Source organism: Procambarus clarkii, unplaced genomic scaffold (genome assembly GCF_040958095.1).
Source record: "Procambarus clarkii isolate CNS0578487 unplaced genomic scaffold, FALCON_Pclarkii_2.0 HiC_scaffold_116, whole genome shotgun sequence".
Classification (NCBI taxonomy): domain Eukaryota; kingdom Metazoa; phylum Arthropoda; class Malacostraca; order Decapoda; family Cambaridae; genus Procambarus; species Procambarus clarkii.
The window spans coordinates 253,096-271,746 of NW_027189149.1; the positions used below are offsets into that span (position 1 = coordinate 253,096).

The following is an 18,651-nucleotide window of genomic DNA, read 5'->3' on the forward strand; positions in this document are numbered from 1 at the left end:
ATAATGTTTTTTGTTTTGTTTTGTTTTGTTTCGTTTGTTTTTGTTTGAATGGCTGGCTGGCTGGCTGGCTGGCTCCACGGGAAATTCACGGAGTTGTGTGGAATAAGGCCTGGTAAAATGAATTAATATGTATGTCATGTTTAAAACAAACTCGCTTAATATAGTGTGTGAGGCTTTATACAAAAACAAACAACCAAAACAAAACATGTTGTATATATATATATATATATATATATATATATATATATATATATATATATATATATATATATATATATAGCTTAATCCGGGTTTGAACTCGCAACTCCAAGAATACGCATCACTTATATACACTTTACCACTGGACCACTGCAGGACACTTGATGCTGAGGTATCAATTTAATGACGTAAATGCCATTTCCACAAATAAATGATAATTTAAAAGTATTTGTATGTACAAATCTTTTCTGTTTAAAAGGCTACAATATCAGTTACTGATATAATTTGTGTTAATGTTTCTATACCCACAGGAAGGCATGTTTTTGCTTATATGTAAGGGGTACGGAGAAGGAATCCACAGACCATCATTCCCCTTCCCCCCCCCCCCCCTCCCACCTACTACCACCACCACCACCACCACCACCACTACTCACCACCAATCACCACCAATCACCACCACCACCAATCACCACCAATCACCACCACCACACCTAACCGAAAACCCCCTAACACATCAACCCTCCCCCCAATCAACAGGCGAAATAATAACCCTCAAATGCCTGCCTGCCTGCCTGCCAGCCAGCCAATACTAACGGTCTTCTCAGAAAGAAAATCTCTTTGTATCTGTATTACTTGATGAAATGTATGATTCTAATAATGAAAATAAATTGTTATGTCGGTTGTATGAGCATAATGACCAATATGCACGTGATATGAATGAATTAAATAGTGTAGTTTTAAGTAATTAGGTTGTAGACACATTAAGCGGATATGATATTTGACGCGTCCAGAACTGGTGATTTTTGGTTTAGTTTTAAATGCACCACCACCACCACCACCACCATTGCTTCCCCAGAGCCTAATTAAGGACCGGTAAAAGGAGTCAATATGTATGTCATCTATAAAACCAAAGAATGAATAAAAACACACACACACACACCTACATAATAGTACTAGGAAGATTGTATGGCATAAAAAAAAAAAAAAAGTACTCCCATTGGGTCGTTTGAACTCGCGACTTCCAAAACACCAGCCACACACCTTACCACCCAGCCACCATAGAGTTGGTATAATTGTGCAACTTTAGTTATAAAACTAAAGTTCTTATTGTCTCAAATCTTATTGTCTGTTCTATGAAAAGGCATGATGTAAATTATGTATTTTTTGAATGATTGAATTGTAGGCACATTAAGCGGATTCGATATTTGATATATCCAGAAAAGGTGATTTCTGTTCAGTTTTAAAATGCATCACCGTTAACGCTAAAGGACTGGTAAAACGACTCGATGTTTGTCATTTTTAAAATAAACACTAAAACTAGGCCCTTAACATATATAATGTTTGAATATAAATTGAATGCATATAAATACAAAGTGGGAGTGGCTGGCTGGCTGGCTGCCTGCCTGCCTGGCTGGCTGGCTGGCTGGCTGGCTGGTTGGCTGACTGGCTGGCTGCCTGCTGCCTGCCTGCCTGCCTGCCTGCCTGCCTGCCTGCCTGCCTGGCTGGCTGGCTGGCTGGCTGGCTGGCTGGCTGGCTGGCTGCCCGCCCGCCCGCCCGCCCGCCCGCCCGCCCGCCCGCCTGCTTGCCTTGCCTTGCCTTGCCTTGCCTTGCCTTGCCTTGGCTGTCCTGTCCTGTTATTGCCTTGCCTTGCCTTGCCTTGCCTTGCCTTGCCCTGCCCTGCCTTGGCTGCAGCTGGCTGGCTGGCCGTAAATCAACTCTTAACAACACCACACCACACCACACCATCACTCATCACCCATCACCCACCACCGGCCCCAGTCTCCCAGCCTCTCTTATATACCCGAGCAGGCCCTTTAAATTATTTGAATTGTTGCACTTCGGCCAATGGCACGATCGCTGCTGCTCAAACATATTCTGGTTCACAAGTATTATAATATATTATATTATATTATATATATATATATATATATATATATATATATATATATATATATATATATATATATATATATATATTATTCATGAAACACATTAAAACCTTGATCATTTATTCATTCGTTACGTCTAGTGAAGAATTGCTTTTGTTCATTTGTATGATTAAAAATTGATAGAATATGAATTCCTCGCTTAAAGTAAAATATAAAATATATATTGGATTTATATGATTGGTTAATATTCCAAGTGATGCTGAATATCCCCTATAATTTTGTTTTGTTTGTTTGTTTGTTATGTACACATTCCAAATGAAATCAATATAAATGTTATTATTAATGTTTGAAAGTTGATTGTCTACTTGAATCTCTCTATTAAAGTGTGTGTGGCTCCGGATGGAGCCTGGTTATGGTATTTGTCGTGGTGGGTGGCAGAAGTGCTTACTTCTTCTCTGTCTTCTTTGGCAAAAGAACTGCCTGAATGTTTGGAAGAACACCTCCCTGTGCAATGGTTACGCCAGACAGAAGTTTGTTGAGTTCTTCGTCGTTGCGGATGGCCAACTGCAAGTGACGTGGGATGATACGGGTCTTCTTGTTGTCACGTGCGGCGTTACCGGCGAGCTCCAGAACTTCGGCAGCGAGGTATTCCATGACGGCTGCCAGGTAGACAGGAGCGCCAGCACCGACGCGTTCGGCGTAGTTGCCCTTACGCAGCAGACGGTGAATTCTGCCCACGGGGAACTGAAGTCCGGCCCTGCTGGAGCGAGACTTTGACTTGCCCTTCACTTTGCCTCCCTTGCCGCGTCCTGACATTGCTGCTGCTGTTGTGGGTTTGTGGTGGTTTTATGCCGCCCCGCAGATCGAGCTTCGTGTTATATACCCCGCTCAGGATCAAGGGAGCCCGCCACTGACCAATCAGCGCGCTCCGCCACGCGACCCGCTCTGAGCTGAGTCGCGAGCGGGATATAAAAGGAAAGCTCGCCTCGCGCAAAAGTTCATTATTGTATCGCAACGCCAGCCAGCACGAGCATCATCATGCCACCCAAGGCATCTGGAAAGGCTGCCAAGAAGGCCGGAAAGGCCCAGAAGGCCATTGCCAAGGGCGATAAGAAAAAGAAGCGCAGGAGGAAGGAGAGCTACAGCATCTACATCTACAAAGTGCTGAAGCAGGTCCACCCCGACACTGGTATCTCTTCCAAAGCCATGTCGATCATGAACTCGTTCGTGAACGACATCTTCGAGCGCATCGCCGCCGAGGCTTCTCGCCTGGCCCACTACAACAAGCGTTCCACCATTACCAGTCGGGAGATCCAGACGGCTGTAAGGCTCCTGTTGCCCGGAGAACTGGCCAAGCACGCCGTCTCTGAGGGCACTAAGGCCGTCACCAAGTACACCTCCTCCAAGTAAACGGCTTACTTACTGCCCTGTGGTGGTGGCTTGGCCTCAAACCAACAAACTCGGCTCCATTGGAGCCACACTTTAATTTCTAAAGAGATTGTGAGTGTTAGACACCAATACTATTATAACAAAAACCTCTGTCACTGAAAGCAAATAGCTATAAAATGAGAATATTTATGAAACTGTCTGTGTGTGTTTCTCTCTCTCAGTGTCTGTCTGTCTGTCTGTCTGTCTGTCTGTCTGTCTGTCTGTCTGCCTGCCTGCCTGCCTGTCTGTCTGTCTGTCTGTCTGTCTGTCTGTCTGTCTGTCTGTCTGTCTGTCTGTCTTGTCTGTCTTGTCTGTCTGTCTGTGTGTCTCTCTCTCTCTCTCTCTCTCTCTCTCTCTCTCTCTCTCTCTCTCTCTCTCTCTCTCTCTCTCTCTCTCTCTCTCTCTCTCTCTCTCTCTCTCTCTCTCTCAACACATATAAGCACTCGGTATCTTTTTTCTAGAGATTAGAGATTCATTGTTATGTTCCACATTAGGATTACTATGCAGGCCACCCTCTTAGGTTTGAAAATGTCAAGAAAACGGTTAATTTAAAATGTCATCTCCTAACTTAACAGATTAAGCCAGAGGACCGAAAACAGAATAAAACAGGACTGGACAGTATATGTCACTTATACAAGCTGCTTTTATTTCTAGTACAGTATGACAATTTTTATTTTGGGGGGGGGGGGTGATCCTTGACAGTGCATAAGAGTGAAAAGCGACGGCGTTTTGTTTGTAAGAGAACAGGTTGTACTACAAATGACTTGATTTATTGATATCACATGTATGTATGACACCTAAATTATGCTAGGAATGTCTGAAATCTCCTTAGAAGGATATTTTGGCCCTGAGAAGGGCCGAGTTTGGTGTATACTAGGGTGGTCGATTTAGCTTATGCACGCTCTCCACGGATACGGCGAGCAAGCTGAATGTCCTTTGGCATGATGGTGACACGCTTGGCGTGGATGGCACAGAGGTTAGTGTCCTCGAAGAGACCGACCAGGTAAGCCTCGGATGCCTCCTGTAAAGCCATGACGGCAGACGACTGGAAGCGAAGATCGGTCTTGAAGTCCTGGGCAATCTCGCGCACCAGACGCTGGAAGGGAAGTTTCCTGATGAGCAACTCGGTGCTCTTCTGGTAACGACGGATCTCACGCAGGGCGACCGTTCCGGGCCTGTAACGGTGAGGCTTCTTCACACCCCCTGTGGCAGGAGCAGACTTGCGTGCTGCCTTGGTGGCCAGCTGCTTACGAGGAGCCTTGCCTCCCGTGGACTTGCGAGCAGTCTGCTTGGTGCGAGCCATGGTGAACAACTGTGGTTTGTGATGGCCGGCGCCGAAAAATTTTTGCTTATATACGCCGTCTCGAGGCGCTTGCTCGAGCGCCATTGGCTGCTCGACTCGCCTACGTCACCCCGTTGCCCCTCCCCTCCTTCCTCTGGCTGCAGCCAACAGGCGGCTCACCTCACTATTATCGCTGATTTTGCTCTATTTTTTGGATTTGTGCAAAAGTCATTTCACAGGGACGTGAAACAGACGAGTAGGCAACTGCAGTTTTGAAAGCGTTGTGAGAAAGCCGTGTCTACTCGACCACAAGCGTAAAGTAAGGGCAGGCAGGAGTTGCAATGCTACTAGTACGTCCGCTTGATGGGATATAGTCGGGAAATCGTGCGGGCATTCTTCGATCAGAACAAAAAGGCTACTCTCCTGCTATCACAACAGATTCACCCACAACCTTCACAGATACAATCAAGTAAACACAGACCTCACTATACTCAAAAACCACATACTCAACAGCCTTGACCAAGACCATGCTAACAACTGGGAGAAACTCATACATAAAGCTGAAATACAAAGAAAAACAACTCCACAACAATTCTGGAACTTCATAAAGAGGATCAGAGGAAACTCCTCCTCTTCTGCCTTTACATACATCACTCACAACAATCAAAACTACACCGATCCCTCAGAAGTAATAGGCATATTCAAACAACACTGGCAGGACATCTTCAATCCCCACCCCCCACAACCAACAGCAATACAAAACATAAACAGAGTAGAAACATGGATACGACACAACCCTCATGCCATCACACACTACCCTACCATTGACCTCACGACACTAGACGACTTAGAAAGTGACCTCACAGAATCAATACTACCTGAAGAAGTTAAACTCATGCTCAAGAACACCAGACGTAAAGCCCCAGGAGCCTCTGGCATTGGCCAAGCTCTCCTCAAGCAACTTCCAGACCCCCTAATCTTTGCACTCACAGACGTCTACAACGCCTCACTAGCATCAGGATATTTCCCAAGCCCATTCAAAGAAGCAACAGCAATCCTCATTCCAAAACCCCAAAAATCCCCGACAGACCCTAAGAACTACAGACCGATCAGCTTACTAGAGACATTAGGAAAAGTATACGAAAAACTCATTAATCATAAACTCAGGAATCACCTAGAACACAAAAACATATTGACAGACAAACAATTTGGCTTCAGACAACACCGCTCAACACAAGACGCACTGAACATAATAACAAACTACCTCTCCATAAATAAACACCAAAGGGCCAAGACGGCCCTCATTGCAAAGGACGTCGAAAAAGCTTTTGACACCGTATGGCACGACGGCCTGCGTTACAAACTCTGCACTCTGTTTCAACTATCTGATAACATGCAGAGGCTACTTTGCAGCTTTCTAACAAATAGAAAGATGCAGATCAAGTTCCTCAGCAAGCTGTCGGGTTATTTCAACCTAAATGCAGGTGTCCCTCAGGGCTCAGTTCTTTCACCAACCTTATACATACTCTATATAAACGACATCCCTGACCCAGTATACTGGACATCAATGACCCTTTGCTACGCTGACGACGTAACCCAACTGATCACAGACTATACGATTAACGCCCTCACACGGAAAGCACAACAAGAAATAGACAAAGTCACCCTCTGGGAACACGACTGGCGAATAAAAACAAACCCCAACAAGTCAAAAATAACATACTTTTTCTACAACAAACGACGTAACCCTGACCCAGTAAAACTCTACTCTCAATCACCAGATGCAACCCAGATCCCAAGAGTCAACAAAACCACAGTACTTGGACTCACACTAGACTTTAACCTTCGCTTTCACACACACATAACACCCAAGAAAGCTATAGCCTCAAACGCCCTATCAAAACTCTACCCACTTAAACATGCCTCCCAAGCCACCAAGCTCTACTTATACAAAACACTTATTCTCCCACTCCTAACATATGCACCGATCCCACTCACACTTGCAGCACCAACAAATAGGAAGAAACTCCAGCGTACCCAGAACAGGGCTCTGAGATGGGTGTTCGATACCCATTGGCAGGACTTCACCACCAGTGAGGCCCTGCATGAGAGGGCGAACATCCCACCTCTGAACATAACCTGGGATACTATGGGGAAGAAACAGATTGACAGAATTCTCACCTATCATGACAACTACGACACGTTCCTCAGAAACGTCCTAAGCAGACCCAGACATACGCACAACCTCTTTAACCTGATCGACGATCCACCTCCTGCTCCGTCCTTTACATAACCCCTCTCCTATAATATCACTACTCAAATCACCAAACTTCCAACTATAACCTCCTAACTCTTCTCCCCCCTCTTTAGGGGGGGACCAACTAGCTCCCGTTTTCTGGTGCCTTGGGTGGGCCGCGATGCTGATTAACAGATCAAAGACCACATCTGGTGTGAGCCTCCAGGGCACACCCAGCTGAGGACTGCTGTCTCCGTGGGTGCTCAGAAAAGACGAAATGTTGTCACAGATCCGATTCCTTGCCTTCACTGCCTAGTCTGGTCATAACGATTTCAATGCCATGCAGCTGGGTCTAGCCCTGGCACTTTACCTCATACTGAAAACCCTTCCTCTCACCCCCACTAATTCTTCCCCTATCCCCACTTCCACGCTCACCCATAAGGGTATCTTGACCTATATTTAAATGAATGAATGAATGGCATTCGTCAATTCGATTCACACAACTTCAACACCATGACTGGACGCGGCAAGGGAGGCAAGGGACTCGGAAAGGGTGGCGCCAAGCGTCATCGTAAGGTGCTACGTGACAACATCCAGGGCATCACCAAGCCCGCTATTCGTCGCTTAGCTCGTCGTGGCGGCGTGAAGCGTATTTCGGGTCTCATCTACGAAGAGACCCGTGGCGTCCTGAAGGTGTTCCTCGAGAACGTCATCCGTGATGCTGTAACCTACACGGAACACGCCAAGAGGAAGACCGTCACTGCCTATGGACGTGGTGTACGCTCTGAAGCGCCAGGGTCGTACCCTCTACGGATTCGGCGGATAAGAGCTTGGCTAATCCATCGATTCCACCCACCACCACCTCAAAACGGGACCTAATTAGGTCCCTATACTTTTTTACTGAAGGGCTTAATAGACGATAACATAAATTGTTTTGATATCAGCTAGCACATTGGGTCTTATGAAATCTATTTTTTATCCTCGCATGCTTAAAGGGACTCTGATTGGGGAGGGAGGGGGGGGGGGGGAAGGTTTGTTACGTTATATACTAGCAGAGCAGGATCATTGGTGGGGGGGGGGGGGGGGAGGGGGAGAGAGAGAGAGAGAGAGATCTTTCCCAACTCTTCCTTTTTACATGAGTGAGCTACCCGTTTTATTCATTTTATCCTTCTCAGAGCTGTTTTGATAGTATCCAAATGATGGTAAATGAAAAGGGAGGACACGAATATCTACCCAGAATTCAGGACTGGCAATCGATATGCATGTTTGAGTGCGAATCTTTTTCTCTCTCAACTTAGGTATACGTTTATGTCGTACCTAAAAGCGAGAACCACACTATTGGGACAAGTATGCAAGGCCCAATTTTCCTAACAAGCACAGTTAATTTTGTTATTTTCGAACATTTCTTTCCAAATTGGTTTATCCAATTAACAGTATTATATTAAGATCATGAATTGCTGGGTTAGGTTAGGTTAGGTTAGGTTAGGTTAGGTTAGCTTAGCTTAGGTTAGGTTAGGTTAGGTTAGGTTAGGTTAGCTTAGCTTAGCTTGGGTTAGCTTAGGTTAGGTTAGGTTAGCTTAGCTTGGGTTAGCATAGGTTAGGTTAGGTTTGATTACATTTCTATGTTAGATTTAACTCAAATTCAAAACAATTGCAGTCATTCGGCTTGTTAGTCAACTTGCCTCTAATAGGGGCAATTTGTCTAACAAGACTATTTAGTTTTGTGTGCATATATATATATATATATATATATATATATATATATATATATATATATATATATATATATATATATATATATATATATATATATATATATATATATATATATTATAGCTTCAAGACTCCGAACCAATATAGAAGCATCAAGAGGAAGTGCTTGTGTTATGGGCCAATAGGCCTTCTGCAGTTACTTCCATTCTTATGTTTTTATTCCCATTGGTTCGTGTTTTATCTTGTGTAAATGTCAATCACCTCACCAAAAACTTTGGTACCATATCACCTCACCCATGTATGTGTGTATATATATATATATATATATATATATATATATATATATATATATATATATATATATATATATATATATATATATATATATAATATACAGAGTAAATCTACCCCAAAAGTAATGATTTATTTGTCTACAAAACTAAACTCTTTTTGGAATCATATGAGGCCCCTCCACTGAGGGGGGAGGCCTGGATGTTTATTGTCATGTGTATTCATGCTGCTTGCATGTCGTCGTTTATTTTGCCTTTGTTGTTTTCTTGACAGCTTTCTTTGCCTTGGGTGGTTTGGGAGATTTTGAAGCTCTCTTTATTTTGGGCTTTTTGTTCCCAACAACAAGCTGCTGCTGCTGCTGCTTCTTTTTCAAGGCTGTAGGTGGTTTGTTGCTTGTGGCGGCTTTCTTGGGAGTTACCACGGCCTTCTTTGCTGCTGTAGATGGTTTCTTGGTTGTGGTGGCTTTCTTGGGAGTTAGAACGGCCCTCTTCTCTGCTACGGCCAGCTTGAATGATCCACTAGCTCCACTTCCCTTGGTCTGAACAAGAATGCCGTCAGCCACTGCTTTCTTGAGAAATCTTCGGATGTAAATGGCGATCTTGGCAGCCTCGACTTTGTTGTTGGCAACAACGTACTTCTTGATTGCTTGTAGAGACGAGCCCTTACGGTCTTTGAGTGCTGCGACCGCGGCTAGAACCATTTGACTAGTTTTCGGGTGAGCAACCTGGACGCGAGGTTTCCTGGTGGTGGCCACCACAGCAGCAGCAGCCGCAGCCTTCTTGGTAGGCTTTGCTTCTACCATGATGATGATGAGATAACCAAGGTGATGAGAGACGCTCAGACAGTCACGGGGGAATGATGCTGCCGCCGCTTGAGCCGAACCTATTTATGTGCCGGCACGGTACAGAAGCTGCAACCTGGCAACTCGTCCACCAATCACGACGGTTGGTTTTACGGCTCCGAAACCTGGATCCCATATCTTCTCTAAAATAGAAGCATTTGTTCATGTTCTTTGTAAAAGTATCATAAAGCAGGACAGATGAGACAAATATCATAAAAACTGAAGAGCAGATGAGCACACACATGTATGTATTACAAAAGAAAATCCACAAATTCATTAGAAATTGGCAGGGTAGGCTGAGGAAGTAGGTAGATGTAAAATGTCCTGTAAATGGCGAAAGAACATAAACCCAAGACTGAATAAACGATGTTAAATATCCATGCCAAGGAGACAAAAATATGTTAGGATACAATTACCATTAAGACACCACAAGAAGGTCCGTATCCTGCCGTGATGACTAAAAAGAGTTGGTTATTAGCCACAATGTGTAGGCAGTCTCATGCCAACGGCCATACCACGTTGAGAACACCGCTTCTCGTCCGATCAGCGAAGTTAAGCAACGTTGGGTTTGGTTAGTACTTGGATGGGTGACCGCCTGGGAACACCAAATGCTGTTGGCAATAATGTTTTTTGTTTTGTTTTGTTTTGTTTCGTTTGTTTTTGTTTGAATGGCTGGCTGGCTGGCTGGCTGGCTCCACGGGAAATTCACGGAGTTGTGTGGAATAAGGCCTGGTAAAATGAATTAATATGTATGTCATGTTTAAAACAAACTCGCTTAATATAGTGTGTGAGGCTTTATACAAAAACAAACAACCAAAACAAAACATGTTGTATATATATATATATATATATATATATATATATATATATATATATATATATATATATATATATATATATATATATATATATATATATAGCTTAATCCGGGTTTGAACTCGCAACTCCAAGAATACGCATCACTTATATACACTTTACCACTGGACCACAGCTGCAGGACACTTGATGCTGAGGTATCAATTTAATGACGTAAATGCCATTTCCACAAATAAATGATAATTTAAAAGTATTTGTATGTACAAATCTTTTCTGTTTAAAAGGCTACAATATCAGTTACTGATATAATTTGTGTTAATGTTTCTATACCCACAGGAAGGCATGTTTTTGCTTATATGTAAGGGGTACGGAGAAGGAATCCACAGACCATCATTCCCCTTCCCCCCCCCCCCCCCTCCCACCTACTACCACCACCACCACCACCACCACCACTACTCACCACCACCACCACTACTCACCACCAATCACCACCACCACCAATCACCACCAATCACCACCAATCACCACCACCACACCTAACCGAAAACCCCCTAACACATCAACCCTCCCCCCAATCAACAGGCGAAATAATAACCCTCAAATGCCTGCCTGCCTGCCTGCCAGCCAGCCAATACTAACGGTCTTCTCAGAAAGAAAATCTCTTTGTATCTGTATTACTTGATGAAATGTATGATTCTAATAATGAAAATAAATTGTTGATGTCGGTTGTATGAGCATAATGACCAATATGCACAGTGATATGAATGAATTAAATAGTGTAGTTTTAAGTAATTAGGTTGTAGACACATTAAGCGGATATGATATTTGACGCGTCCAGAACTGGTGATTTTTGGTTTAGTTTTAAATGCACCACCACCACCACCACCATTGCTTCCCCAGAGCCTAATTAAGGACCGGTAAAAGGAGTCAATATGTATGTCATCTATAAAACCAAAGAATGAATAAAAACACACACACACACACACCTACATAATAGTACTTAGGAAGATTGTATGGCATAAAAAAAAAAAAAAGTACTCCCATTGGGTCGTTTGAACTCGCGACTTCCAAAACACCAGCCACACACCTTACCACCCAGCCACCATAGAGTTGGTATAATTGTGCAACTTTAGTTATAAAAGTAAAGTTCTTATTGTCTCAAATCTTATTGTCTGTTCTATGAAAAGGCATGATGTAAATTATGTATTTTTTGAATGATTGAATTGTAGGCACATTAAGCGGATTCGATATTTGATATATCCAGAAAAGGTGATTTCTGTTCAGTTTTAAAATGCATCACCGTTAACGCTAAAGGACTGGTAAAACGACTCGATGTTTGTCATTTTTAAAATAAACACTAAAACTAGGCCCTTAACATATATAATGTTTGAATATAAATTGAATGCATATAAATACAAAGTGGGAGTGGCTGGCTGGCTGGCTGCCTGCCTGCCTGGCTGGCTGGCTGGCTGGCTGGCTGGTTGGCTGACTGGCTGGCTGCCTGGCTGCCTGCCTGCCTGCCTGCCTGCCTGCCTGCCTGCCTGCCTGCCTGGCTGGCTGGCTGGCTGGCTGGCTGGCTGGCTGGCTGGCTGGCCTGCCTGGCCTGCCCGCCCGCCCGCCCGCCCGCCCGCCTGCTTGCCTTGCCTTGCCTTGCCTTGCCTTGCCTTGCCTTGGCTGTCCTGTCCTGTTATTGCCTTGCCTTGCCTTGCCTTGCCTTGCCTTGCCCTGCCCTGCCTTGGCTGCAGCTGGCTGGCTGGCCGTAAATCAACTCTTAACAACACCACACCACACCACACCATCACTCATCACCCATCACCCACCACCGGCCCCAGTCTCCCAGCCTCTCTTATATACCCGAGCAGGCCCTTTAAATTATTTGAATTGTTGCACTTCGGCCAATGGCACGATCGCTGCTGCTCAAACATATTCTGGTTCACAAGTATTATAATATATTATATTATATTATATATATATATATATATATATATATATATATATATATATATATATATATATATATATATATATATATATATATATATATATATATATATATATTTATTCATGAAACACATTAAAACCTTGATCATTTATTCATTCGTTACGTCTAGTGAAGAATTGCTTTTGTTCATTTGTATGATTAAAAATTGATAGAATATGAATTCCTCGCTTAAAGTAAAATATAAAATATATATTGGATTTATATGATTGGTTAATATTCCAAGTGATGCTGAATATCCCCTATAATTTTGTTTTGTTTGTTTGTTTGTTATGTACACATTCCAAATGAAATCAATATGTTATTATTAATGTTTGAAAGTTGATTGTCTACTTGAATCTCTCTATTAAAGTGTGTGTGGCTCCGGATGGAGCCTGGTTATGGTATTTGTCGTGGTGGGTGGCAGAAGTGCTTACTTCTTCTCTGTCTTCTTTGGCAAAAGAACTGCCTGAATGTTTGGAAGAACACCTCCCTGTGCAATGGTTACGCCAGACAGAAGTTTGTTGAGTTCTTCGTCGTTGCGGATGGCCAACTGCAAGTGACGTGGGATGATACGGGTCTTCTTGTTGTCACGTGCGGCGTTACCGGCGAGCTCCAGAACTTCGGCAGCGAGGTATTCCATGACGGCTGCCAGGTAGACAGGAGCGCCAGCACCGACGCGTTCGGCGTAGTTGCCCTTACGCAGCAGACGGTGAATTCTGCCCACGGGGAACTGAAGTCCGGCCCTGCTGGAGCGAGACTTTGACTTGCCCTTCACTTTGCCTCCCTTGCCGCGTCCTGACATTGCTGCTGCTGTTGTGGGTTTGTGGTGTTTTATGCCGCCCCGCAGATCGAGCTTCGTGTTATATACCCCGCTCAGGATCAAGGGAGCCCGCCACTGACCAATCAGCGCGCTCCGCCACGCGACCCGCTCTGAGCTGAGTCGCGAGCGGGATATAAAAGGAAAGCTCGCCTCGCGCAAAAGTTCATTATTGTATCGCAACGCCAGCCAGCACGAGCATCATCATGCCACCCAAGGCATCTGGAAAGGCTGCCAAGAAGGCCGGAAAGGCCCAGAAGGCCATTGCCAAGGGCGATAAGAAAAAGAAGCGCAGGAGGAAGGAGAGCTACAGCATCTACATCTACAAAGTGCTGAAGCAGGTCCACCCCGACACTGGTATCTCTTCCAAAGCCATGTCGATCATGAACTCGTTCGTGAACGACATCTTCGAGCGCATCGCCGCCGAGGCTTCTCGCCTGGCCCACTACAACAAGCGTTCCACCATTACCAGTCGGGAGATCCAGACGGCTGTAAGGCTCCTGTTGCCCGGAGAACTGGCCAAGCACGCCGTCTCTGAGGGCACTAAGGCCGTCACCAAGTACACCTCCTCCAAGTAAACGGCTTACTTACTGCCCTGTGGTGGTGGCTTGGCCTCAAACCAACAAACTCGGCTCCATTGGAGCCACACTTTAATTTCTAAAGAGATTGTGAGTGTTAGACACCAATACTATTATAACAAAAACCTCTGTCACTGAAAGCAAATAGCTATAAAATGAGAATATTTATGAAACTGTCTGTGTGTGTTTCTCTCTCTCAGTGTCTGTCTGTCTGTCTGTCTGTCTGTCTGTCTGTCTGTCTGCCTGCCTGCCTGCCTGTCTGTCTGTCTGTCTGTCTGTCTGTCTGTCTGTCTGTCTGTCTGTCTGTCTGTCTGTCTTGTCTGTCTTGTCTGTCTGTCTGTGTGTCTCTCTCTCTCTCTCTCTCTCTCTCTCTCTCTCTCTCTCTCTCTCTCTCTCTCTCTCTCTCTCTCTCTCTCTCTCTCTCTCTCTCTCTCTCTCTCTCAACACATATAAGCACTCGGTATCTTTTTTCTAGAGATTAGAGATTCATTGTTATGTTCCACATTAGGATTACTATGCAGGCCACCCTCTTAGGTTTGAAAATGTCAAGAAAACGGTTAATTTAAAATGTCATCTCCTAACTTAACAGATTAAGCCAGAGGACCGAAAACAGAATAAAACAGGACTGGACAGTATATGTCACTTATACAAGCTGCTTTTATTTCTAGTACAGTATGACAATTTTTATTTTGGGGGGGGGGGGGGTGATCCTTGACAGTGCATAAGAGTGAAAAGCGACGGCGTTTTGTTTGTAAGAGAACAGGTTGTACTACAAATGACTTGATTTATTGATATCACATGTATGTATGACACCTAAATTATGCTAGGAATGTCTGAAATCTCCTTAGAAGGATATTTTGGCCCTGAGAAGGGCCGAGTTTGGTGTATACTAGGGTGGTCGATTTAGCTTATGCACGCTCTCCACGGATACGGCGAGCAAGCTGAATGTCCTTTGGCATGATGGTGACACGCTTGGCGTGGATGGCACAGAGGTTAGTGTCCTCGAAGAGACCGACCAGGTAAGCCTCGGATGCCTCCTGTAAAGCCATGACGGCAGACGACTGGAAGCGAAGATCGGTCTTGAAGTCCTGGGCAATCTCGCGCACCAGACGCTGGAAGGGAAGTTTCCTGATGAGCAACTCGGTGCTCTTCTGGTAACGACGGATCTCACGCAGGGCGACCGTTCCGGGCCTGTAACGGTGAGGCTTCTTCACACCCCCTGTGGCAGGAGCAGACTTGCGTGCTGCCTTGGTGGCCAGCTGCTTACGAGGAGCCTTGCCTCCCGTGGACTTGCGAGCAGTCTGCTTGGTGCGAGCCATGGTGAACAACTGTGGTTTGTGATGGCCGGCGCCGAAAAATTTTTGCTTATATACGCCGTCTCGAGGCGCTTGCTCGAGCGCCATTGGCTGCTCGACTCGCCTACGTCACCCCGTTGCCCCTCCCCTCCTTCCTCTGGCTGCAGCCAACAGGCGGCTCACCTCAATCACTATTATCGCTGATTTTGCTCTATTTTTTGGATTTGTGCAAAAGTCATTTCACAGGGACGTGAAACAGACGAGTAGGCAACTGCAGTTTTGAAAGCGTTGTGAGAAAGCCGTGTCTACTCGACCACAAGCGTAAAGTAAGGGCAGGCAGGAGTTGCAATGCTACTAGTACGTCCGCTTGATGGGATATAGTCGGGAAATCGTGCGGGCATTCGTCAATTCGATTCACACAACTTCAACACCATGACTGGACGCGGCAAGGGAGGCAAGGGACTCGGAAAGGGTGGCGCCAAGCGTCATCGTAAGGTGCTACGTGACAACATCCAGGGCATCACCAAGCCCGCTATTCGTCGCTTAGCTCGTCGTGGCGGCGTGAAGCGTATTTCGGGTCTCATCTACGAAGAGACCCGTGGCGTCCTGAAGGTGTTCCTCGAGAACGTCATCCGTGATGCTGTAACCTACACGGAACACGCCAAGAGGAAGACCGTCACTGCTATGGACGTGGTGTACGCTCTGAAGCGCCAGGGTCGTACCCTCTACGGATTCGGCGGATAAGAGCTTGGCTAATCCATCGATTCCACCCACCACCACCTCAAAACGGGACCTAATTAGGTCCCTATACTTTTTTACTGAAGGGCTTAATAGACGATAACATAAATTGTTTTGATATCAGCTAGCACATTGGGTCTTATGAAATCTATTTTTTATCCTCGCATGCTTAAAGGGACTCTGATTGGGGAGGGAGGGGGGGGGGGGAAGGTTTGTTACGTTATATACTAGCAGAGCAGGATCATTGGTGGGGGGGGGGGGGTGAGGGGAGAGAGAGAGAGAGAGAGAGATCTTTCCCAACTCTTCCTTTTTACATGAGTGAGCTACCCGTTTTATTCATTTTATCCTTCTCAGAGCTGTTTTGATAGTATCCAAATGATGGTAAATGAAAAGGGAGGACACGAATATCTACCCAGAATTCAGGACTGGCAATCGATATGCATGTTTGAGTGCGAATCTTTTTCTCTCTCAACTTAGGTATACGTTTATGTCGTACCTAAAAGCGAGAACCACACTATTGGGACAAGTATGCAAGGCCCAATTTTCCTAACAAGCACAGTTAATTTTGTTATTTTCGAACATTTCTTTCCAAATTGGTTTATCCAATTAACAGTATTATATTAAGATCATGAATTGCTGGGTTAGGTTAGGTTAGGTTAGGTTAGGTTAGGTTAGCTTAGCTTAGGTTAGGTTAGGTTAGGTTAGGTTAGCTTAGCTTAGCTTGGGTTAGCTTAGGTTAGGTTAGGTTAGCTTAGCTTGGGTTAGCATAGGTTAGGTTAGGTTTGATTACATTTCTATGTTAGATTTAACTCAAATTCAAAACAATTGCAGTCATTCGGCTTGTTAGTCAACTTGCCTCTAATAGGGGCAATTTGTCTAACAAGACTATTTAGTTTTGTGTGCATATATATATATATATATATATATATATATATATATATATATATATATATATATATATATATATATATATATATATATATATATATATATATATATATATATATATATATATATATTATAGCTTCAAGACTCCGAACCAATATAGAAGCATCAAGAGGAAGTGCTTGTGTTATGGGCCAATAGGCCTTCTGCAGTTACTTCCATTCTTATGTTTTTATTCCCATTGGTTCGTGTTTTATCTTGTGTAAATGTCAATCACCTCACCAAAACTTTGGTACCATATCACCTCACCCATGTATGTGTGTATATATATATATATATATATATATATATATATATATATATATATATATATATATATATATATATATATATATATATATATATATATATATATATATAATATACAGAGTAAATCTACCCCAAAAGTAATGATTTATTTGTCTACAAAACTAAACTCTTTTTGGAATCATATGAGGCCCCTCCACTGAGGGGGGAGGCCTGGATGTTTATTGTCATGTGTATTCATGCTGCTTGCATGTCGTCGTTTATTTTGCCTTTGTTGTTTTCTTGACAGCTTTCTTTGCCTTGGGTGGTTTGGGAGATTTTGAAGCTCTCTTTATTTTGGGCTTTTTGTTCCCAACAACAAGCTGCTGCTGCTGCTGCTTCTTTTTCAAGGCTGTAGGTGGTTTGTTGCTTGTGGCGGCTTTCTTGGGAGTTACCACGGCCTTCTTTGCTGCTGTAGATGGTTTCTTGGTTGTGGTGGCTTTCTTGGGAGTTAGAACGGCCCTCTTCTCTGCTACGGCCAGCTTGAATGATCCACTAGCTCCACTTCCCTTGGTCTGAACAAGAATGCCGTCAGCCACTGCTTTCTTGAGAAATCTTCGGATGTAAATGGCGATCTTGGCAGCCTCGACTTTGTTGTTGGCAACAACGTACTTCTTGATTGCTTGTAGAGACGAGCCCTTACGGTCTTTGAGTGCTGCGACCGCGGCTAGAACCATTTGACTAGTTTTCGGGTGAGCAACCTGGACGCGAGGTTTCCTGGTGGTGGCCACCACAGCAGCAGCAGCCGCAGCCTTCTTGGTAGGCTTTGCTTCTACCATGATGATGATGAGATAACCAAGGTGATGAGAGACGCTCAGACAGTCACGGGGGAATGATGCTGCCGCCGCTTGAGCCGAACCTATTTATGTGCCGGCACGGTACAGAAGCTGCAACCTGGCAACTCGTCCACCAATCACGACGGTTGGTTTTACGGCTCCGAAACCTGGATCCCATATCTTCTCTAAAATAGAAGCATTTGTTCATGTTCTTTGTAAAAGTATCATAAAGCAGGACAGATGAGACAAATATCATAAAAACTGAAGAGCAGATGAGCACACACATGTATGTATTACAAAAGAAAATCCACAAATTCATTAGAAATTGGCAGGGTAGGCTGAGGAAGTAGGTAGATGTAAAATGTCTGTAAATGGCGAAAGAACATAAACCCAAGACTGAATAAACGATGTTAAATATCCATGCCAAGGAGACAAAAATATGTTAGGATACAATTACCATTAAGACACCACAAGAAGGTCCGTATCCTGCCGTGATGACTAAAAAGAGTTGGTTATTAGCCACAATGTGTAGGCAGTCTCAT

General features: G+C 44.2%; 1 non-coding gene across 1 annotated transcript; it reads left to right on the plus strand.

The window, feature by feature from the left end:
• The first annotated feature begins 10,379 nt into the window (after positions 1-10,379).
• On the plus strand, positions 10,380-10,498 carry LOC138360689 (5S ribosomal RNA). The gene has a single exon (XR_011226579.1). It is a non-coding gene; the product is annotated as a 5S ribosomal RNA (ribosomal RNA).
• The last annotated feature ends 8,153 nt before the right edge of the window (positions 10,499-18,651 follow it).